Below are 25,304 nucleotides of genomic sequence, written 5' to 3'. Positions count from 1 at the left end.
TAGTTTTGAATGTCAGAATTATACATAATCATTAAAATTTTTTTGTATTTAAAAACTTTGGGTAACAACACAATTGTAATGTTTTCTAATTTCATCATGTAATGATTACACTCAACTTATGTGCTACACTATTTGATCAGGTTAATTAATTGTTTTTATTCCTGTCATAAGAAGTATATGAAAAAATTTAACATGAATCTCAAAAATATTTTCTGTCTCTAAAATACTGTTTTGTTCTCCTGAATATTTGATCTCTGCCCACGGAGTTTATATACTTAAGAGATGCATCCATGAAACAATTAGGGAACAAAAGGCTGTTAAACTTAAAGGAAAAAATACAAGAAGATTATATAAAGAAAACTGAGTTAGCAATAGGATAGATCAGAAAGGTTCAATGTAATTGTGATATGGCTTTCTTGGTGAGACTTGTCTTTGAGTCTTGAGGAAGTTACTTTGCAGGATACTAGGATAGCAAGTACCATCCAAGCAACAGCATGAATGAGCATCAAGTTTATGGGGGGAAATTTTGCTCAAATAAAATAAAATTTATTTTTTGGATTTTATGGGCTCATCATCATTGCTCAATAGACTTATTAATTAGTGAGTTGCCAAATTTCATTTTGTGCCATCTTATGGTTAATAAATGTTTTAATTTATAATTGTCTTTGTGTTATTCCTGTTAAGCAAGATTCAGTTCCCTTAATGTAATATTCAGGACCCCATAGGATAATAATAATTTTTGTTGATTTTACAGAAGGTCATCACTCTAACATTTTAGAAAAGCATGTAACTACTCAAAAAGATACTTAAATCGTTCTCTGAATAGAAAGTGATTTAACAAACTACACTGTGTTTTAAATTAGGATAACACTAGTTAAAAGACAAAATTAACACAGTAAATGAACTTAAAATCTATTCAAGTATGAAACTACTAGATAAAATGATGATGAGCTCATAAAATATATGAGGTATTCATAAAACAACTTTGTCCAGAATAAAATGATATACCATGTTTATATTCAACAAAGAAGATTGAGACAAAGCATGTTTATGACATAAGGGAAGTTTGTTTACTTTCTCCATAGTAGGTGAAAGAAGCACCAGATTTGTTCTTTTCCTTTGGATATCATTCTTTTCTCATTTAGTTTTACTTTCTAGATGGCAGACAAAGCTTGTTTCCTTATAAATTAGTGAAGACTTGACATTTCTACCTACATTATTTTTGTTTTTCCTAACTTATTTAGTAATTTTAAATTAAGTTGTACTGCAAAGCTTCTCTGTGACTTGACATTTAGCGTTGCTTATTATGTACATCATTTTGTTAGTCAGTTTTGGTACTTTAAGGAGAGATTTATTAAATTTGTGAGTTATCAGTATCTCTCCTTAAAGTAGCAAAACTGACTAACAAAATGATGTACATAAACCAAAGACCAGCCAAATATTACATTGTTTTTAAAAGAATTTTGTTAAAACACAGATTCTGAAATGCTTTACTTTTCAATTTCTATTATTTCTATTTTTGTGTAGCTTGTATATTCAACTTTCCCCCATTTTATTTCTGCTAATTTTTTTCAAAAAAAAGAAAACCAATAAATTTGTAGGTCAAGTAACATTCTTTGACATAATACCCCAGTTCTCCTTCCTATTTTTTTCTGTTTAAACTATGGCAGTGGTTTTAAAACTCTTACGTGTGTATCAGAATTTCCTAAAGATTTTCTCAAAATATATCCAACGTTTATGAGTCAGACATCTACATTTATAAGCTTCCTAGGTGATTCTTATATACACTGAGTTTGAGATATCTGAGTATTAATGTTGATAAGGCAACACATAGATAGAATGTCGGAATATTAGTTTTGATAAGGCAATACCTTGACAGGATGCCCACGCTTCTACTGAGGTAGCAGACTGTTTGCCATTGATTATTATGGATTAAATATGTAGCTCAATAATAAATTAGACAACTTTTTTTTTTCCTATTGCTTTCTCTTTTTTAAAAAAATGAATAGCTATTGCTTATTCAAGACTTTTGATAATCACATGGAAATTCCAGTAGGGAGTTCTTTCATTGTGACGTAGATACTGTGTCAGTGGTCAGAAATGATTAGGTTACAAGTTAGCATATTTAATCATCTTGAGGTGGTTTTATTAATAAACTGTACATTTGTACTTTTAGTTAATTATGCAGGAAAAACAAATTGTTTAGTAGGTGAAATTTTTTTTAATACAGCATTTCAGAGTCAATAAATTTATCCTACTCAGACTTGCATCCCTGATTTTACATCAGAGGATCAGAGACCAAAAAATGTTTCCTTTGCAGCTTTTTCACTACATGTATGTAAATAGTTTCTATTATCTGTATGAAATAAAACTCATCTGCCTTTTAGACCCATGAAGACATTGTTCTTATTTTGAATCATTATATTTCTGAAGAAACTAAATAATTGAAAAATCATGGTCAATGGATAGGTCATTCTATGGATTAGCAGTGTGGAATGCCCAGATTTTCCTTAAATAGATACATTTGTTTTCATTTATTTATTTACTTTTTGAGATGGAGTCTTGCTCTGTCGCCCAGGCTGGAGTGCAGTGGCGCAATCTCGGCTCACTGCAAGCTCCGCCTCCCTGGTTCACGCCATTCTCCTGCCTCAGCTGCCCGAGTAGCTGGGACTACAGGTGTCCACCACCATGCCCAGCTAATTTTTTGTGTTTTTAGTAGAGACGGGGTTTCACCGTGTTAGCCAGTATGGTCTCAATCTACTGACCTTGTGATCCGCTAGCCTCGGCCTCCCAAAGTGCTAGAATTACAGGTGTGAGCCACTGTGCCTGGCTGATACATTTATTTGCAGTAAAAGCAGTCCATGTAATTTGACAAACTTATTTGAGTGAAACTGTCTTAGATATGTTGAAGAATTAACAATATCATGAAGACTTACTGGGTCAAAATCTAAAAAGCAAAAATTAGTGCTTCTCCTGGCCATGCTGGAGTAGCTTGTAGCAGACCAAAGCTGTTTCTGGAAAAACTAGAAAAGTCTAATAAAATTTAAAAATTACTCATTCTATTAAAGACATTGGTAAAACGTCAGGGCATAAGGATTCAAGAGGCAGCATAGCTCCCTTCCTTTCTATCATGGATAGAAGGGGTGTGTGGAAATGCATGACAGATATCAAAAGGCAATAGGATGACATGTTTATGTGCTGAAATCAAACAGTTGTCAACTTACAATGCTATACCTGATGGAAATATCATCATACATGATGGAAAATCAAAACACCATTAGACATAATATGTGAGAGAATTGTTGTAGGCAAATCTACACTCAAAGAAGGACTAAGGGGAATTTTTCAGTTAGTTTAAAATGATCCCAGGTAGAAACATGTTCATGCAAGATGGCATAAGGGGCAATGGAAAGGAAAAACATAGAGATAAATGTAAATAAATATTGACTACACAAAAATATATAATGCTTTGTGTGCTTAAAATATGTAGCACTAAATATATGATCATGGTAACACCAAAAGCAAGAGGGAGTAAATAAAATTAAAATGTTTTCAGTTTCAACCATTGTCTAGAACTGGTATAAGTAATGATTTGTATTAGATTGTAATAGTAGATTAAGATGCGTGATGTATTCTTTAGGACAACCATTAAAAGACAGTAAAATAATATGTATATAACAATTAGTAGATAGAAAAAAAAGTTATCCCAAAACTCCATTTTATTTATCCAAAAGAAGCCAAGTTGGAAAGGGGACAAAAAAGTACAATTGGAACCAAAAATATTTCACTGAAACGATCAATATAAATTCAGTGTGTATGGCCCAGAGTCCCATCTCTGCTGCCTCTTCTCCTGAGATACTGGAGACCCAAGGTGACTCTTATGAAGCATTTGTGACCTGTGACCTGAAGGAATTAGATTGGTATGCAGGATACCAGGACATCCTGGAAGCGGAAAAATGATAGCAGAATAGAGGCTTTGCCAGCACACCTCACCCACTTGGAAATAGCAAAATAGTGTATATAGAGAAAATTCACACTGAGAATGTTTATACAAGGAAGAACACGGGAGTTCAATATAAAAGTGAAAGAAAACTTTGTGTTCTGGGAAAAGAAGATGGGCAGTAGCCCACATGATGAGGTCCAGTGGCAAATTGTGTGAAAGCCCAGTACGTGAGAGGGAGAGTGAGTGTCTCTGTGATACACATTCCCACTGGGTAGCCAGACAATCCAGGCCACAGCAGAGCTCCTTGACCCTCTCAAACCCTGAATCTGTCTTGGGGAGCAGTCAGGAAACTATGAGAAGGAACAGCACCGGTAAGTATACCAAACATGCTCCTGGACCTGGGCACCAAAAGAGGAAGCCATTCCTTTCCTAGATTGTAGGGAATTGCTTGGGAACATGCCAGTTAGCACCAGTGACACTCACTGATTTTGAGAATCTCAGACTGGAGATTGGCACTCTGGTCTTGAGCAGGGTAGGAGCCCCCATAGCCAGAACTGACAGATGAGTGTGACACCCCTGACCCCTGCCACCTTCATGGAACTGTAGCAGGAAGCTATTTGCCTGAGTTTCACAGACTGAAAGCATACTGCTTGTGACTTATTGTCCCCACTTGCTGCCAAGGTCAGGGCATGGGAAGGAACACCACTGGGTCCAGAGGATAAAAGCATAGTGGGTCCCACAACTGCTCACTAGGCTGTGGAGCCAGTCACTCCATTTCCCTGTGCTGGGTCTTTGGCATGGCAGCAGTTCTTCCAGTCCTCTTTGGGGCATTTCTCTAGGGACCTGAGAACTGCTCCCTGCCCCCCATCAGATCTGGTGCTTGCATGCCCCGCACCGGGGGACTTGAGTGCAGGTTTGCCCAGCTCAGTGCTGCCCAGCTTGGCCTCCCGCCTGGGCTGGGCAAACCTGCACTCAAGTCCCCCAGTGCAAGGGATGGAAGCACCAGATCTGATGCTATTTTATTCCTTTGTCTTAAAGTCTTGTTAGAAAGTAGTTTGAGACTACAGAAACATGCATATTCATCATACATTTGGCAAATGTGTGGACAAAGTTTAACATCAAATGATGAACTAATTTTAGCATCCAGTGATAATTCCTGCATGTGACAATTGTTTCTGTGTTGTCTGCCTAATGGCAGTTTCTTTATTCATTATTCTATATTTATTGATTATAATTCTGCTCTAAGGGAAAGTTATATTCTTTCCCAATTTATTATTTTTTTGCCATTATGGATTTATGAATATTGTTTTCTTTTAGTTATTTTTTCATTGCCATCATTATGTTGTTCAAATTATCCAAAATTTCACCATTATAGTTTCTCTAAAGTAAAATGTGTACTCATTCAGTATACCCTCCTCATTTTTTTTTTTTTTAGCAATTTCTCACTTTATGGCTTCATAACATGTCCCAGGCCTGCCTTCTAATTATCCTGCCCAAACCTTCTGATTAACCATGTCTCCCAGAAGCTCGGCTATTTTTTATTGGTAAATTATACATGGCATAAAATATAGAATTTTAACCATTTTTAAGTGTAAAATTCAGTAGTGGTAAGTACATTCACCATATTGTGCAATCATCACCACTATCCATTTAGGATCTTTTTGTATGGCTACCAAAAATTGTATTAATTAAACAATAACTCCATTAGCCCTTCCCTTCATCTCCCAGTAATCTCCGTTCTGTTTTTGATCTCTATGAATTTGTCTAGTTTTGGTACCTTATATAAGTGTAATCATACAGTGTCTGTCTTTCTGTGTCTGGCTTATTTTAGTTAAAATATTTTTAAGGTTCATTTAGCCTGTATGAGAACTAAATTTCTTACGGTAGAAGAATATTCTACTACATTTACCTGTTCATTTATTAATGGGTATTTGGGTTGTTTCTATCTGTTGGCAATAGTGAATAAAGCTTTTATTAGCGTTAGTATACAGTTATATGATTCCCAACTTTCAGATATTTGCATATATACCTAAGAGTGGAATTACTGAATCATATGGTCATTCTGTGAGAGGTCAAACTGTTTTTCACAACAGCTGCACCATTTTATATTACCACCAGCAATATACAAGCCTTCCAGTTTCTCCATTTCCACACCAACACTTACTTGTTTGTTTTCTACACTAGCCATCTTAGTGAATGTGAAGTGTTCCTCATTGTGAGCTTGATTTGCATTTCTCTAATGACTAATTGATACTGAGCATCTTTTCATGTGTTTATTGGCCATTTGTATATCTTCTTTGGAGAAATGTCTGTTCAAGTCTTTTGTCTAATTTTAAATTAGGTTGCCTTTTTGTTACTGAGTTTTAGGAGTTCTTTATATATTCTAGATATTAATACCTTATCAAATGTGTGATTTTTCAAATATTTCTCCCCATTCTGTGAGTTGTATTTTTACACACTTGATAATGTCCTAAGTGCACAAAGCTATAAATTTTTGTTAAGTCCATTTTTTTCTTTTGTTGCCTATGGTTTTGTCACCATATCCAAGTAGTAATTGCCAAATTCAGTGTAATCAGACTTGCCCCCAGAAAAGCCTGATGACACTGAATTTTTCCAATTGGAGTTAAGTCCAGATATTTTCTTTTGTTGTCTATGGTTTTGTTACCGTATCCAAGGAGTAATTGCCAAATTCAGTGTCATCAGACTTTCCCCCAGTGTCATTAGGTTTTCTAACAGTTTTAAAGTTTTAGCTTAGGTGTGTTACTTACTTTAAATTACTTGTTTGCTGTGTAAGTTAAGAGTCCAACTTCATTCATTTGCATGTGTATGTCTGGTTTTCACAGCACCGTTTGTTGAAAAGACAGTCTTTTACCCATGGAATAGTCTCAGCTTCCTTGTCAAAATCAGTTGATAATTTGTGCAAGTGTTTTTTTTTTTTTTTTTTTTTTTTTTTTCTGGGACCTCTATTCTGTTCCATTGGTCTGTATGTCTGTCTTTATGCCAGTATCACACTGTTTTTATTACTATAGCTTTGTAATACATTTCAAAATCAGGAAATATGGATTCTTCAACTTTGTTCTTTTCTAAGATTGTTCTATTTGTGGTACCTTGAGATTCCATATGAATTTTAGGATGAGGATTCCATATGAATTTTAGGATGAGGTTTGCAAAAACATGCTTCGCATTTTGATAGGGACAATACTGAATCTGTAGATTGCCTTGGGTAGTATTGCCATCTTAAAAATATTAAGTCTACCAGTCCATGACCACACAATGCCTTTCCAGTTATTTATGAGTTAATTTGTTTCAACAGTATGTTTTAGATTTCAGTGTACATGCCTTTTGCCTCCTTGCATACATTTATTCCTAAGCATTGTATTCTTTTGAATGTAACTGTAAATGGAGTTGTTTTCTTAAATTCCCATTGGATTATTCATTGCTAATGTACAGAAATGCAGCTGTTGTTGCATGTTGATTTTGTGTTGCACCTTTACTGAATATGTTTATTAGATATAAACAAGATTTTGATTTTTTTAGAATCTTGAAGATTTACACAAAGACAATAATGTCATCTGTGAACAGATAATTTTGCTTCCTTTCCAGGTGGATGCCTTTTATTTATTTTTCTTGCCCAATTTCTCTGGCTAGAGCTTTCAACAGTATGTTAAATATAAATGAGGGTAGTAGACACCCTTGGCCTGTTACTAATCTTAGGGGAAATGCCTTCATCATTTCATAATTGAGTGTGATGTTAGCTGTGAATTTTTCATATAAAGTATTTACTGTGATGAGAGAGTATTATTCTATTCATACTTTGTTGAATATTTTTATCAGAAAAAAGGGGTTGACACTGGACAAGTGGTTTTTCTACATCAATTGACATGAGGCTGTAGTTTTTTTCCTTTTCATTCTGCTAACGTAGTATATTGCATTGATTGTTTTTTCATATGTTAAACCTTTCACGCATTCTGGAAATAACATCTTCTTGGTTATTGTATATAGTCCTTTACTACATTACTGAATTTTGTTTTCTAATGTTTTATTGAATTTTGGATCAGTAATCATAAGGGATATTGGTCTGTAGTTTTCTTGTAATGTCTTTTCCTGACGTGGATGTTGTGATCATACTGGCTTCATAGAATGAGTTAGGAAGTTCCTTCCTCTGCAAACGTTTGGATTGTTTATAAGGATTTGTGTGACTTCTTTAAATGTTTGTTTGAAATTACTGGTGAAACCATCTTGCTGAGCTCTTCTTTATAACAAAGTTTTTGATTACTGATTCAATTGCCTTACTAGTTATAAATCTGTTCACATTTTCTATTTCTTTTGAGTCCTTTTTTATAGATTATATATTTCTATAAAGTTGTTAGTATCATCTCAGTTATCCAATTTGTTGGCATACAGTTGTTCATAGTATTTTATTTTTCTTTTGTTTGTATAAAATCAGTAGTAATGTCCTCACTTTTAAATTTTGATTTTTAGTAATTTGAGTCCTCTCTTTCTTTTCCAATCAATTTAGCTAAAGTTTGTTCCCTTTTTTGATTTTCTCAAAGAACCAACCTTTGCTTTTTTTCTCTATTTCCTAATTTATTTCCCTCATTATGATGATTCTATGTTTAGTTTTCTCTCCTTTTCCTGGTTCCTTAAAGTGTAAATTAGTTTACTGATTAGCAGTCTTTTCTCATGTTTGATGTATGTGTTTCCAGCTGTAAATATCCCTCTTACCACTGCTTTTGCTGGATGGCATAAGTTTTTCTGTTGTGTGTGCATTTTCATTTGTCTCAAGGTATTATCTGTTTCTTTTGTGGGTTTTTAAATTTTTTTATTGATACAGGGTCTTGCTTTGTCACTCAGGCTGGACTACAGTGACACAGTCATGGCTCACTGCATCCTCAACCCCCTGAGCTCAAGTGATCCTCCCACTTCAGTCCCTTGAGTAGCTGGGACTAGAAGCATGCACCACTATGCCTGGCTTATTTATTTATTTTTTATTCTGTAGAGACTGGAACTCACTATATTGCCCAGGCCAATCTCAAACTCCTAGGCTCAAGTCATCTATCCACCTAGGCTTCCCCAAATGCTGGAATTACAGGCATGAGCCACTGCACCTGGCTGCTTTGGTGTTTTCTATTTTGACCCTTTGAATGTTCGATTGTATTGTTTAATGTCCACATATTGTGATTTTCAGTGTTCTTTAAACAATTGATTTCTAGCTTTATTCTACTTTGATTAGAAAATATACTTTGTATGATTTCAGTATTTTAAATTTATTTAAACATTTTGTGATTAAGCACATGATCTATCCTGAAGATTGTTTCATGTGCCCCCCCCCCCAAAAAAAAAGAAAAAAAAATGTATATTCAGCTGTTATGTGGAGGGTTCTGTATAATACTCTTAGGTCTAATTGGTTTATAGTGTTTTTTAAGTCCTCTGTTTTCTTATTGATCTTTTTTCTGAGTGTTCATTCATTATTGAAATTGGGGTGCTGAAATCTCCAACTGTTACTATAGAACTCTCTATCTCCCTGTAATTCTGTGTTTCCTTCATATATTTTGATTCTCTGTTTGAGTATTTTAAGAGCTGCTGAGACTGAGTTTGTTTTTCTGTACATCTATTGAGAGAATTGTTTGATTTTTCTTTCTTAATTTATTAACATGGGCCACACATGTGGCTCACACCTGTAATCCCAGAATTTTGGGAGGCTGAGGCGGATGGATCACACTGAGGTCTGGAGTTCGAGACCAGTCTGGCCAATATGACGAAATTCCGTCTCTAATAAAAATATAAAAATTAGCTGGGTGTGGTGGTGCATGCCTGTAATCCCAACTACTAGGGAAGCTGAGACACAAGAATCACTTGAACTCGGGTGGCGGAAATTTCAGTAAGCTGAGGTTGCGCCAGCCACTGCACTCCAGCCTGTTGACAGAGAGAATCTCTCTCTCTCTCTCTCTCTCTCCATATATATATATGTGTGTGTGTGTGTGTGTGTGTGTGTGTGTGTGTGTGTGTATGTCTCCATATATATATAAATATATTAACATAAACTTTTTAAACTCTTAAACCAAATTTGCATCTCTGAAATAAACCCAACTAGATTCTCATATATTTTTATTTTTATACAGTGCTGTTTGCTAACATTTTTGTAGACAGTCCCTTTTCTGCATTTGTGAGAGACTGGCTGTAACCTTCTTTTCTCATACTTTTCTAATCAGGTTTTGACACAACTTTATGTCAGCCACCTTAAATTGATGCGTGATTTATCTTTCTTTTCTCTCTTCTGCATGAATTGGAATAATTTCATCCTTATGTGGTTTTTTGTTGTTTTTTTGTTTATTTGACCATGCTATTGAAATTATCTGAGCTAGGTTTTCTTTTTGGAAGATTAATTTGAAGAAATAATCTTCTCTTTATATTGGTTATGATATCATTAAGATTATATATTTTGTGTCAGTTTTGTTATATTTTCTCTTAATTGTTAATTCCATCTTAAATTTAAATTTAATGGATAGTTATATTCAGGTATATAATTTAAAACTTGTTATGTTACAACATTACTTAAGATACATAGATCTTATGTGGGCAACTACAAGAACATTTAGATATATATTGGCTATAAAAATATTATATAGTATTATATATCATATATATTGTATTATATATGTATGTATAAAAATATGTATAAATAATATATATATCAATAATCACAAGTTTATATCAATAGAAGGAAAATTTTCAATATTACAGTAATTTTTCCATCAGGTTTCTTTACAGTCCATCCTGGCCCAGAAGTAATTATTAATGTGACATCTATCACCATAAATTAATTTGCCTATTCTTGAACTTCATTTAAATGGAATAACAATATTATGTCATCTTTTGTGACTAGCTCTTGTATTCATCCTATGTCTATGAGATACGTTCTTATAGTTTTATATGGTGATAAATACTTTCTCCTGATATGCAGTATGCTATTGACTAGAGTCAGTTTATCCATTCTGTTGTTGATTGGAATTTATTTGTGCTATTATTAATAGTAATTATTAGCAATTACTATTAATAGCTGATATTATGAGTGTAATTGCAAGTCATGTTATTTTTCATGTTTTCAGAAGAAATGTTTTCCTTGAGTATATATCTATAAATGGAATGACTGAGTTATAGCCCTGGCATATTATACTAGCTTTAGTAGATACTACTACACAATTTTTTCATGTACTTGCATGATTGTATTTATATCAGTAATTTATAAGAGGTCTAGTTTAAGATTATATGTTAATTAACATTTAGTTAATCAACTCCATATATCTTGATATCTTTTGATGTAAATCTGCCAATTTTATTGTTTTTCTTCAGCTTAATTTTTGCTCTCCTAGGTTGCTATATTTTTAGATAAATTTTAGAATCATTTCATAATTTTCACAAAATACATGTGAGTGCTTTGAGTGGAGTTTAAAATATAGATTAATTTTGGAAAAGTTGCATTCTTATAATATTGGTTCTTAGAATCCATGAACCTAATATATCTGTCCTTTTATTTATATCTCTTTAAGTTTCAGGAAAATATTTTAAATATAATGGCTTTCAGTCTAGAGGTCACACACATTACTGAGTTTGGAGTATTTCCTGATTTCTTTTTTTAGTTCTTTAATTGAATAATTATATAGAAATGTGTTGTAATTCTGAGCATTTGGTAATTTTCCCAATATGTTTTTTTAAAAAATTAGTTCTGGCTGGGCGCGGTGGCTCAAGCCTGTAATCCCAGCACTTTGGGAGGCCGAGACGGGCGGATCACGAAGTCAGGAGATCGAGACCATCCTGGCTAACATGGTGAAACCCCGTCTCTACTAAAAATACAAAAAACTAGCCGGGCGATGTGGCGGGCGCCTGTAGTCCCAGCTACTTGGGAGGCTGAGGCAGGAGAATGGCGTGAACCCGGGAGGCGGAGCTTGCAGTGAGCTGAGATCCGGCCACTGCACTCCAGCCTGGGTGGCAGAGCGAGACTCCGTCTCAAAAATAAAAAATAAAAAAAAATAAAAAATAAAAAATTAGTTCTAAATTAATCTGCTGTCATGAGAAAAAAATACTCTATTATTTTGTCTTTTCATACTTATATTTAAGTATATTATAGTATGCTGTTTTGGTTACACAACTACCAGTAGTTAGTATTTGAACATATATTTTTCAGGGACATAATTCAACCCAGCACAGCCTGCCCTGTGGTTGTGGCTCTCAGAAATTCCTGGCAATCCACTCGCAAAATATATTCACACTGTGCCAGATCTTAAAAAATCGCATCCCAGCCAGGCACGGTGGCTCATGCCTGTCTTCCCAGCACTTTGGGAGGGAAAGGTGGGCAGATCACCTGAGGTCAGGAGTTCAAGACCAGCCTGACCAACATGGAGAAACCCTGACTCTACTAAAAGCACAAAATTAGCCAGGCGTGGTGGTGCATGCCTGTAATCCCAGCTACTCAGGAGGCAGAGGCAGGAGAATTGCTTGAACCCAGGAGGTGGAGGTTGTGGTGAGCCAAGATGACACCACTGCCCTTCAGCCTGGGCAATGGGAGCGAAACTTCATCTTAAAAATAAATAAATAAAATAAAAAATCTCATCCCATTGCAGCATTAACTCTAAAAGCTTACCTAAATATTATCACCCAAGAAAGTCCCAAATTATCATTATCTAGGTCATGTCAGTCTTGTATGGATGAGACTCTAGGTATGATGCATCTTGGTGCAAAGTTCTTCTCCATCTATGGATATATGATCATAGAAAACAAGTTACCTGCTTCCAAATTAGAAGATTGGGGTATGCATAAGATTGATACTCTCATTCCAAAAGGAAGAAATTAGAAGAAAGAAAGGGGTCACTTATCCCAAGTAACTTTGAAACAGAGAACCATTAGATTTTAAGGCTTGAGAGTAATCATCTGTGGCTTTATTCTCTGCCTACCGGAACTGCAGAAGCTCTGCCCCCTGGGCTCATGAAAGCTCCATTCTTCCCTACCTCTGGAACTATTACTATGGCTGGATCAGCCTGTGGGCCCATTGTTCTTCCATCAGAGTCATGTTTTTCTTTTTCTTGAAGAAGAGCACAAGCTTGAGGCCAAGTAGCTCTTTAGCCCATTTTCTGCTTGTAGAATTTTGGAAATCCACCAGTCCTCTTTCATTTTATCCTTCCTCTGTCTCCGTGAGTCTAAGTAAACATTGATACAGCATTCTCAAAAATCTTGTCTATGCCATGGAAATTTACACCATTAGATGGGGGATCCTCCACAGAACTTTCCCGCATAACCCCATTTCTGTTGTGGGCTTCTTGGATGTTTGACTAGATCTATGAGTCACAAAACTAATCTCTGCAGCAAAGGTTGTTTATTTTTCCTTAGAAAAGTTTTGATCATTTGTGTCTTTCAGGTAAAAATTTCTGTCTAGCATTGCTTTTGTTGCACCTCACAAATTTCAACATGTTGTATTTTCATTTTCATTCAACTCAAAATGCTTAATAATTTCACTTAATTTTTTTTGAGCATTTGGTTGTTTAGAAGAGTGGCGTTTAATTTCCAGATTTTTGGGGGATTTCTAGAGATTTCTGTTTTATGGAAACCTAATTTAATTATTAGAGAATGTACTTTGCATGCCTGAATACTTTTAATTTAAAATGTTCTATGGCCTCGTATATGGTATATATATTTTGGTAAATGTTCCATTTGTACTTCAAAAAAATATATTTTTTCCCTCATGTCATATCTATATATAGAGAGACATATATATTGATACTGAGAGAGAGTGAGAGACAGAGACAGAGAATGGGAGGAGAGTTCAGCAAATATAGATTAGGTCAGTTTTATTGTTAATTTTACTTCAATCTTTTATGTCCTTTACTGATTTTATGTCTACTTATTTTGCCAATTATTAAAGAGGGGTATTTATCTTTATGATTAAAATTATGGAAGTGTCTGTTTCTCTTTGCAGTTTTATGAGCATCTGTTTCAAGTATTTTTAAGTTCTGTTATTAAGTATATAAATGATTAAGATTTTTATATGCTCCTGGTTAAATCTACTCCTTTATCATTATGAAAGTCCTTTATTTTTTTGTAATAGGTTTTCCTCTGAAATGTACTTTGTCTAATCTTGATATTGTCATTGCAGCTTTCTTTTCATTGTTGTTATCATGGTGTGTCTGAGTTGTTTATGACTCCATTTATCTGACTTGACCTATTAGGTACAATTTGTGTTTTGTATTTTGGTAGTTGCTTTAGGTTTATAGTATATGTTATTAATTTATCTTAGTCCACCTTCAGGTAATATTATACTTTTATATATTATGTAAGCATCTTAAAATAGTATGCTTTATTTCTCCACTTCTGACCTTTGTGCTGTTGTAGACATCTGTTTTAGTTTTACGTATGTCACAAATCCTGCACTACACTATTATTATGCTTATTAAACAGTCAGTTATCTTTTATGTGGATAGAAATAACACCAAAAAAATCTCATGTATTTACTCATGTAACTACCATTTCCAGTAGACTTCATTCTTTGGTGTAGACCCATTTCCATCTGCAGTAATTTTTCTATGGCCCAAAGGACTTTATTTAATATTTATTTTGGTATAGCTTTGCTATTGAGGAATATTTCCTTTTTAAAATATATCTAAATGTCTTCTTTTACCTTAATTTTTGAATTATTTTGTTTGGTGGATATAGAATTAAGAGTTGATAGTTTTTTTATTCTTTATATATCTTGAAATTGTTGCCCCTCCTCTGTCTTTTCACTGTGATTGTTTCCAATGAGATATCTGCTTTCACCTTTATCCTTATTTTTCTTTTTTGCCTGATGATTCTTTTAAGGTTTTATCTTTATCATTGCTTTTGAGGAATATTAGTATGTTGAGCCTTGGTGTACTTTTCTTCACAATTCTTTCCTTTGTTTTGGCACACATGGTAAGTTGTTTGGAAGCAGTTTAATCATTTCTGGTCTTGCTCTTAAGATTTGTTAGCTGGGCCAATGATCTGTTTACATTAATTATATTCCACTTACTGGGACAAGACTTTTCAATTTGCTCTGTCAGCCTGTCATTCTTGGTGTTTTCAAGACTAACTCATGGGAGCATGCACTATTCTCAGCCCTGTATGAGCATTGGGTTGTCACCTTATAGTATGGCAGACAAGATCCAAAGTTCATGTCCTAAGGAAACAATGGAAATCCATGATGTTTTTATGACCTAGCCTCAGAAGTCACCTAGTGTCAGTTCTGCCATACCCATAAAGATCCTCTTATGTTCAAGAGAAGGTAACTCAGACCCCACTGCTGAATGAAGTCACATTGTAAGAATGTGTAGAATTAGCATATGGTATTTGCCATCTTTGGAACATGCCCTTTGCCAAAAAGTCCTTTGCATTTCCATATAGATGTTAAAGTTAGCTCGTCAATATCCCTTTTCAATAAGCGAGGATTATTTGAAAAGAATGTGACTTCATGTCTGTAAGTGTGATATATCTCTCTCTTTTTAGGGATTCTTAAGTTTATCTCATCAGTATTTTACAGTTTTCAGTGATGGTGTCTAACACATTTTTGACCCTATTTTAAATTGAATTTTTTATTTCAATTGTTGGCTGCTGATATAAAAATGGAAAATGTATTTTGTATGTGGGCTTTGTTTCCTGTGACCTATTAAACCTATTTCTAGGGGAAAATTTGTATATACCTTAGGATTTGATACATAAATCATCATATGGTCATTAAATACAGTATTGCTTATTCCATTTAACCTTCACAGTGTCTATTTCCTCATTATTTCTATTATGGAGCCTAGAGCCTCTAGTAAATATTTAATATAAATTGTGAGAATAGCTATGCTTATCTTTCCCCCAATTTTAGAAAGAAATCATTCAATGTTTTACCTTGAAGCAGGTGTTAGCTACAGAAATTTTTTAGATACCCTTTATCAGATTAAGAAATTCCTACGTAGTTTACTGAGATATTTTATTGTGGATAAGAGAGTTGGATTTTGTTAAATGCTTTTCTCTACTATTGAAATAAAGTAGTTCTGTTTAATTTGTTGAAGTATGCATTGAACCTTATGTTCTTTTTTCAGACTCCACTTTATCATCATCTATTGCTGTATCTAATTTGCTAACATTCTAAGCATTTACATTATTTATATTGCATATTTTATTATAAATCATTTTTCATTTTTATTATGCTGGCCTTTCAAAAAAAAAGTTGGGCAGTATTCTTTCCTCTTCCGTATTCTGAAAAAATAAACCCATAATAACAATTTTTTTTGCTTAAATGTTTCATTGAATTTACCAATGAAATCATCTGGGCCTAGAACAGTCTTTGTGAGACAATATTTTTAATCATCTTTATTTAAATGTAATGTGTTTATTTTATATATGTAATTTTAATTTTAAACATTCCAATTTTAACTTTATAGCTCAGTGAGTTATGACAAGTATCAGAACTAACATTTAACCAACATCAGTTAACTAACATCACTATGAAGATGCAGAAATTTCCATAACCCTAAATGATTCCCTTATGCCATTTCACAATCTCTACCATCACTTATTAAATATACCACTATTTATTTATCTGTCCAACTCTTGATCAGCATTTGAGTTGTTTCCAGTTTTTGCCTTGTGTGAATAAAGTTGTATGAACATTTATGTGTTAAGTTTTTATATGGTTATATGTTCCCATTTCTTTTGAGTAAATACGTAAGAGTTAAATTGTGGAGTGATGTGGTAAATATAAGTTAAAATTGTAAGAAGCCCCCAAACTTTTACACAGAAATTGTATGATTTTCCACACTCACCAGCAATGTATGAGATTTCTAGCTTTTCAACATTCTCAGAAGTGTTTTCTATTGTCCATCTCTTAAATTTTAGCCATCCTAAGAAGAGTATAGTATTATTAATTTGCACTTAATAACTAATGATATAAGATATCTTTTCATTTGCTCTTTGCACATTCATATGTATTCCTTTCTGAACTGTTTGTTCAAACCTTTTCCTGTATCTTTTTATCAGGTTATTTTTTAAAAATATTTCCTTATAAGATTTATTTACATATTTTGGAAACAGGTCTCTATGTGCTCTGTCTTCATTTCCTCGATGGTATCCTTCAAGTATCAGAAATTTTAATCTTGACAAAACCAAGTTTCTCAAATTTTTTCTTAATGTTCCAAGGATATTGTGTCTGTCCAAGAAATCTTTGCTTAGATCAAATTCATGAAGACCTTTTTCTGTTTTCTTCTAGAAATGTTGACTTTGTATCTTGTGGCCTTGCTAAACTCAGTGATAGTTCTAATAGTTTATTTTTGATTTTTAAGATTTTTCTTTATACCTAATCACATTCTACAAGAATAAACACAATTTTACTTTTTTCTTAAGATCTATTTGCTCATTATTTCTTTTTATTGCCTCTTGAGACTATTGTATTTAGAAAACTTTAAACAGAAGTGTTAAGAGTGGGCATGCTAATCTTGTTCCCACTATCAGAGCTCTCATGCTTTCACAATTAAGCATGACACTAGTTGTGGGCTTTTCATAAATGCCATTAATCAGGTTGACAAAGGAAATTCTGCTTCCTATTTTTTTTTATTTTTAATCATAAATCAGGTTGAATTTTTCCTAATGTCTTTTACACCCCAATTGAGATGATCACATGGTTTGTATCTTTTATTATGTTTTTATGATGCATTGATTGATTGGCATATGTTAAAGCAACCTTACATAAACTCTGCTAATATAAAATACACGTGATCATTTTAAAATATATTTTTAATTTTTATATGCTATAACATTGTAAGGATTTTTGTGTCTAGATTCATGAGGGACTTTGGTCTATAGTTCTCTTCTCTCATAAATTTTTGTAAAAATGTAGTACTATATTAGGGCACTGCTATTTCAGAAATGAATTGCAGTTCTTCCCTCTTGCCTTTTCATAAATGGCTTATGTAAAATTTAAATTCTTGTTTCAAATATTTAATTCTTCATTGAAGCTGTCAGTGGAGGTTTATTTCAGTTTTGGTTTTCATGGAAAAGTTTGTATGTGTTTATGTATGTGCATTTGATTTATTATGGCTCTTTGGAAATGAAATATTTCTTTATAAATATCATGTTTCAAACACATAAAATAACAGAAATGATATGGGGGCAAGTATTCGTGTATCATCCATTGAAAGAAAATGTCATATTCTGTTACATGCTTTACATTCTTTCTAAGATTTAGGGCAACTTTAACAAGACACAGGTGACACCTCCTATGAAGTCCTCAACAATCTTATTGTCTTCCCTCTCTCCTCAGATATATCCATTATCATAGATTGGTCTTTTTTTAATCCTAATTAAAAACTTTATGCTATTAACACTTATTGGGATCATGAATAATGACAAATAGTATTGTTTTGCATGATAACAACAAAATAAATGATATTTTGCCTTAAGTAACTTTTGCAACTTGTTTTATTTTGGCTCAACAATGACTTACAATTAACTATACATATTGAAATTTTACAGTTTAGTGACTTGACATGTATACACTCATGCAGGCATCACAATGGTCAAGAAAAGTCCCATGCTCTGTATTTTGCTTATGCCCTTTTGTAATCTACCTCTCAACATCTACTCCTAGGCCTTAATATGCTTTGTGTCGTTATAGATTTGCATATGTTTTTGTAATTTTATACAAGTAGCCATGTAGTATATATATTCCTTGTCTGAATTTTATTAGTCAGCATAATGATTTTGAGAGTCATCCATTTTGTTGAATGTATTGTTTGTCCCTATTTATTGCTGAATAGTACTCCATTGTATGGGTATACCACATTTTGTTTATCCATTCTTTCACCTGATGATGGACATTTGGGTTATTTCCAGTTCTAGGCCATTACAAATAAGGCTTCTATAAATATTCCTGTACAAGTCTTTGTGTGGATGTATATTTTCATTTCTCCTGGAAAAATACATATGACTGTGATTGCTGGATCACATGGTTAGTGTATGTTTAACTTTATTTATTTTTAAGAAAAGCCCAGTTGTTGGCTTTTGTAAGCCAATTGTGTCTATATTTAGGAGCCAACAATTGGCTTTATAAAGTGACTGTATAATTTCCACTTGTGTTAACTGTGTAACACACTTATAACTTGTGTTATACAGTATAACTTGTGTTATACAGCAATATGTGAGGTGACAGTTGCTCCAAACCCTTTCCAAAGCATGGTGTGGTCAGTCTTTTTCATCTTAGCCATTCCAGTATGTGTGTGTTGTGGTATCTCCTGTGGTTTTAGTTTTCATTTTCCTGGTTAAAAGATATCTTGAGCATCTTTTCAAGTTCCAAATGGCTACTGGCATGTGTTTTATACTTTGTTCAACTATCTTTCCCATCTTTAAGTGGATTGTTTGTCTTATAATTATTGACTTACAAGAGTCCTTACAATAGTATGGACAAAAGTCCTTTGCTGATATATGTGCTGTGAGTATTTTCTTTCAGATTGTGGCCCACATTTTTGTTTTTAAACAAAAAAGTTGGATAAGTATATTTTATTTATTTTATTCAATAGTTTATGTATATGTTTGTGTTCTAATACACCTTATCTTGCTCTGAATTCACAAAGATTTTCTCCTGTTTTTTTTTCTTTTTCCTTTTTTGAGACCAAGTCTCACTCCGCTGCCCAGGCTGGAGTGCAATGGCACAGGCTCACTGCAACCTCTTTCTCCCAGGTTCAAGCAATTCTCTTGCCTCAGCCTCTCGAGTAGCTGAGATTACAGGTGTGCACAACCACGCCCAGCTATTTTTTTGTATTTTTAGTAGAGATGAGGTTTCACTGTGTTGACCAGGCTGGTCTCGAACTCCTGACCTTAGGTGATCCACCCACCTTGGCCTCCCAAAGTGCTGGGATTACAGGCATGAGTCACTGCGCCTGGCCTCTGTGTTTTTTAATAGTATTTTGGATTCCACATTTAGGTCCATGATCCATTTTGAGTTGATTTTTCTGTTTGGTGTGAGAAAAAGGTTGATGATCATTTTTTACCATAAAGATATCATATCTTAATGATCCAGTACCATTTGTTGAAGATACTTTTCTTCCTCTATTAAAATGCCATATTGCCTCTGTCAAACATTCAGCCAACTGCAATTATGTGCATTTAATTATGCTCCATTCATCTATGTCTGTTATTTGAACAATACTGTATCTTGATTACTGTAGCTTTATAGTAACTATTGAAATAGCAAGGGTAATCCTCCAGCTTTGTTTTTATTTAAAAATTGCTTTTTTCACTGTTGTTTGAATTACTGTATGCATTTTAGAATTAACATATCAATTTCTACAAACAATTCAACTGTAATTTGAATTGATGTCAATGACTCTAAAGACAAAAGTAATTAAATGTTATCTCAAATATATTTAGTCTTCTAAATAGTGAATATATTGATTCTCCATGTGTGTAAATTCTTTTTAAATTTGTCTTTGGGATGTTTTGTAGTTTTCATTTCAGATTTCTACCAAATCTCTTAGATTTATTCATAAGAATGTTATGTTTTATTTGCTCTCTTTTAAATTGAGTTATTTTAATGGTTATTTGATTTAATTATTTGATTTAATTTTCCAGTTAGCATGTTATTTGATTTAGTTTTCTAGTTAGCATGTAATAATATGATTGATTTTTAAAATATTAACCTGGATCCTGTGATTATGCTTAATTCACTGGTTAGATATCATAATTATTTTGTAGATCCTTTTAAATATAAATATATGTTCTGCAACAGATTTAATTCTTTATTTCTGCTGTTTATGCTTTTTTTTCTTGCTTGCTTCATTGCAGTGACTAGGTCCTCTAGTACAGTGTTACATAAAAATGTCAAAAGAAGGTATTCTTGTCCTTTTCCCAATATTGGAGGAAAAGTAATAATTATTTCACTTTTAAGTATGGTATCAGCTGTAGGGTTATCTTAGATGTTCTTTGCCGGTTTGAAAACCGACAAAGAACATCTGAGAACACTTACTGTATTAGTATAGTAATTTGCTTTGATTGACTCTTTAATGCTGAACCAAGCCTTGCATTTCTAGGAGAAAAACCTATGTGGTCATGGTCCTTTTATTTATTATTTGATTTGTTAGTATGTACACCTTTTTCAAGAGTATTTTTCTGTATTTTTAAATAATATCTATGTCATCATTTTGGATTATGGTTATGCTGGCATTATGAAATGAGTTGGACATTGTTTTCTCCTACTATTCTGAAAGTGCTTCTATAGGATTGATATTATTTTGTCCTCTGATATTTAATGGGATTCACTGGGTTACCAGCTTGTTCCATTGACCTACGTGTGTATCCCTCCACTAATAAAGCACTGTCTTAGTCTGTTTTGTGCTGCTATCATAGATAAAACAGAATACCACAGACTCCATGATTTGTCATGAAAAGACATTTATTGGCTCACATTTCTGGAAGCTGGGAAGTCTAAGATCAAGAGTCTGGCGTCTAATGAGGGCCTCCTTCCTGTGTCATCTCATGATGGCCAAAGAGACAGTGAGATGGAGCAAGAGACTGACCTCTCAGCCTCAAGCCATTCTATAATTGTCATTAATCCGTTCCTGAAAGTCAAGTTATCATGACCTAGACACGTCCCATTAGGCCCCACCTCCTAACACTGTTGGATTGGGGATTAAGTCTCCAACACATCCTTTTTGAAGATATATACCAATCTTCAAAATATATACCATTTTGACCTTAACCCCCAAAATTCATGTTTTTCTTGCATATAACATACAGTCATTTTTCTCCAGTAGCCCCAAAAGTCTTAACTTGTTTCAGCATCAACTGAAAAGTTCAAAGTCCAGAGTCTCATCTAAATCAGATGTATATGGGTGAGACTCAAGGCACAATACATCCTGAGGCAAATTTCCCTCCAGCTGTGACCCTGTGAAATCAAACAAATTATCTACTTCAAAATATTATGGTTGAACAGGCATAGGATATATTTCCAAAAGGGAAAAATAGGCAAGAAGAAAGGGACAAATGGCCCTAAGGAAGTCCAAAACCCAACAAGGTAAACAACATTAAATCTTAAGCCTCCAGAATATTTTTCCTTGACCCCTTGTCCTGCCTTCTGGGCACACTGGGGTGGCAGTTGTGCCCTCAAGGGGTCGAGAAGCCACACTCCTATGGCTTTGTTGGGCATAGCTCAAGCAGCAGCTCTTGTAGGTTGGAGTCAGATGCCTGCTGTTCTCCCAGCCTGGTATTGGACTCTGGTAGCTCTACAGAGCTGGCTCTTCCCTCATAACACTGGGCATTCCCTAGTAGGGACTCTTGTATTGTGGCCTTGCTGTCATGGCTCTACTATGCATTACTGTAGTGGAGACTCTCTGAAAACTCTGACCACACAATTCTGCTGAGCATTGCTGCAGTAGAGGCTCTCTGCCGTGGCTCTGCCCCTATGATAAGTCTCTGCCTGGGCCCCCAGTTTGTTCACAATAAGGTTCTTTGAAATAAAGGTGGAGGAAGCCATGCCTCCACAGCCCTTGCATTCTGCCTGCCTCAAGACTTAACACCACGTGGGCACCACCAAGATTTGTTGTTTGTATTCTTACAGTCAGTGGCTCAAGTCCTCTCTGGGGCCTCCTTCAGCAACACCTGGGTGACTGAGGAGCCCTGTGTCAGAATGCAGGGAGCAGAGACCTGAGACTTCCCTGGGAGGCAAGCCTCGATGTCCTGAGGCCTCTCTTTTCACATATATCCTTCCCCAGATCTCTGCACTCTGGGCTTGTGATGCGAGGAGTGACACTCTGGGCCTGTGATGAGAGGACTGTTTTAGCAAAAGTCCCACTTCTCAAAATCAATTTTCTATCTTATTCCACTCTGTGCTGCTATAATAGAATATCTGAGACTCTGTAATTTATAAAGAACAGAAATGTATTTCTCACAGTTCTGGAGCATGGAAAGTCCAGGATCAAGGTATTGACATCTGGTGAGGGCCTTCTTATTGTGTAATCTTATGATGGAAGTGCAAAGAGAGGGCATGAGACAGAGAAAGAAACAGCCAAGGGGGCCAAACCCGGAATCCACCCCCATGATAATGACATTAATCAGTTCATGAGGGCCAAGCCCTCATGGTCTAATCACCTCTTAAGGATCTTACTTAATACTGTTATAATGGCAATTAAATTTCAACTTGAGTTTGGAAGGGACAAGCATTCAAACCAGAGCAAACCCTGTCTTCATTACTATGGTTAGTAAGTCTTAAAATTGGTTGTGTGATTTCTCCTACTTTTTTCTTCTCTCACAAAGCTAATTTTAGCTATTCTAGTTTCTTTGCTTTTCCATATAAAGCTTAATTTATCTGCATTTACAAAAAAAATTATTCTAGGATATTGATAGCAATTGTATTAAACTTATAGTTCAATATAGGATTTGTGGAATTTTCATAATTTTACTGTATTAAATCTTTAGATCCATGAACTTAGCATGTCCATCTGTTTATTTAGGGCTTTGATTTCTTTCATTGGTAGTTTGTAGTTAGCATCATACAGATCTTATACATTGTTATTAGATTCATATAGTTATTTCATTTTGGAGGTACTTATAAGTGGTATTGTGGCTTAAATTTTGGTTTGTAATCGTTTATTGCTAGTACTTAGAAATATAGTTTTTGTTCGTTGCCCTTGATTACTACTACTTTGCTAAATTTACGTATTTTAGGAGACTTTTCAAAAATAGATTTCTTGAAATTTTCAATGAGGGCATTGATATTTCGAAATTTCCATTTTTTCCTAATAAAAGCTACATGTAAAATGATAATTTTTTCAAATACTGCTTTAGATTTATCTTATTAATGTCAGTGTTATATATTCATTGTTATTAATTTCAAAATATTTTTAGGTATTTAAGATTTTTCTAGATAACTCAGTGTTCTTGATATTTATATAGTCAGAGAACATTTAAATTAATTTGATTTTGTGGCTCATTATGTCTGTATTGTTGAAGGTACCATATCTGATTTAAAAATATGGATATTTTGTAGTTGTTGATTGTAGGATTCTATAAATGTAAGTAGATTAATGTGGTTGTTTATGATCTATAATTTTGTCAGGTTTTTATTCTTCTGAGACTGTTATTTCACCATATATGTCCTTCTGATGGATTATCATTATGAAATGTCTCTTTATGTCTAAATTGCTGTGTTGCTTGAATTTTATTTACTTACATTAGTGTAGCAATTCTAGCATTCTTATCCTTACTGTTTGCATGATAAGGCTTTTCCCCCCTTCAATTACTTTCAACCTGTCTATTATAGGCAGCTTATGCTTGAATCTTGCTTTTTTAGTCTGTCAATGTCTGCCTTTCTTTTAAAGTGTACGTATTATTTTCATTGTTTTCCATTTGTCTCCTCTCTTCTTTGATCTTCTCTTTCTGTCTTGTTAGAATATTTTTAATTTTAATATTATAGATTGTTCAGTTGCATTTGTGCTGTATTTAATTCATTTAATTTTCTTTTGACTACATGTTTTTGTATGTTTTAGGTAGTCTACATATTAAAGTATACAAATTCATAGTTTCACTGTCTACTTAATGTTGTACAACATTACATAAAATGTAGGATCCTTACAATCATTGAGGCCCTATTACCCAGCTACCCTCTCACTGCTCTTTATAATTGTCATATATGTTATGTGTGTATAGATATATGTATGTGTGTGTGTGTGTATATATATAAACACTGAAAATTCCTCAAAACACTATTGTAATTTTCAATTTGAAGAGTTTTACATATTTTAAAGAACTTAAGGGGGAAAATGTCTGTTGGATGTACCCACGTTTACCACTGTTGATGCTCTTCTTACATTTCTGCAGATCCAAGGTTTCCTTTTTTATTTTGTTTTACCTGAAAGCATTTTCTTTAGCAGTTTTTGTAGAGAAGGTATGCTGGTGGCAAATTATCTTACTTTTCCTGAATCTCAAGGCTTTCCTTTATGTATAGATGTCTGTTCTCCATTTCTTGAAGGATATTTTCTCTGACTATAAAATTCAGCATTCTCAGCACTTTTTCTCAGCCCTTAAAAGTGGTGTTCCATTTGTTTGTGTCCTCTTTTATTTCACTGAGCAGTGGTTTGTAGTTCTCCTTGAAGAGGTCTTTTACATCCCTTGTAAGTTGGAATACCTAAAACATACCATGCTCATGGATAGGAAGAATCAATATCGTGAAAATGGCCATACTGCCCAAGGTTATTTATAGATTCAATGCCATCCCCATCAAGCTACCAATGAGTTTCTTCACAGAATTGGAAAAAACTGCTTTAAAGTTCATATGGAACCAAAAAAGAGCCCGCATTGCCAAGACAATCCTAAGTCAAAA

General features: G+C 34.0%; 1 protein-coding gene across 1 annotated transcript in view; it reads left to right on the top strand.

The window, feature by feature from the left end:
* Positions 1-25,304, top strand: part of ZPBP (zona pellucida binding protein) — a 149,639-nt gene that overhangs the window by 105,337 nt on the left and 18,998 nt on the right. The gene's annotated exons all lie outside the window — the stretch shown is intronic.

The sequence above is a fragment of the Rhinopithecus roxellana genome, chromosome 6, assembly GCF_007565055.1.
Source record: "Rhinopithecus roxellana isolate Shanxi Qingling chromosome 6, ASM756505v1, whole genome shotgun sequence".
Classification (NCBI taxonomy): Eukaryota; Metazoa; Chordata; class Mammalia; order Primates; family Cercopithecidae; genus Rhinopithecus; species Rhinopithecus roxellana.
This window is presented reverse-complemented; position numbering and strand designations above follow the sequence as displayed.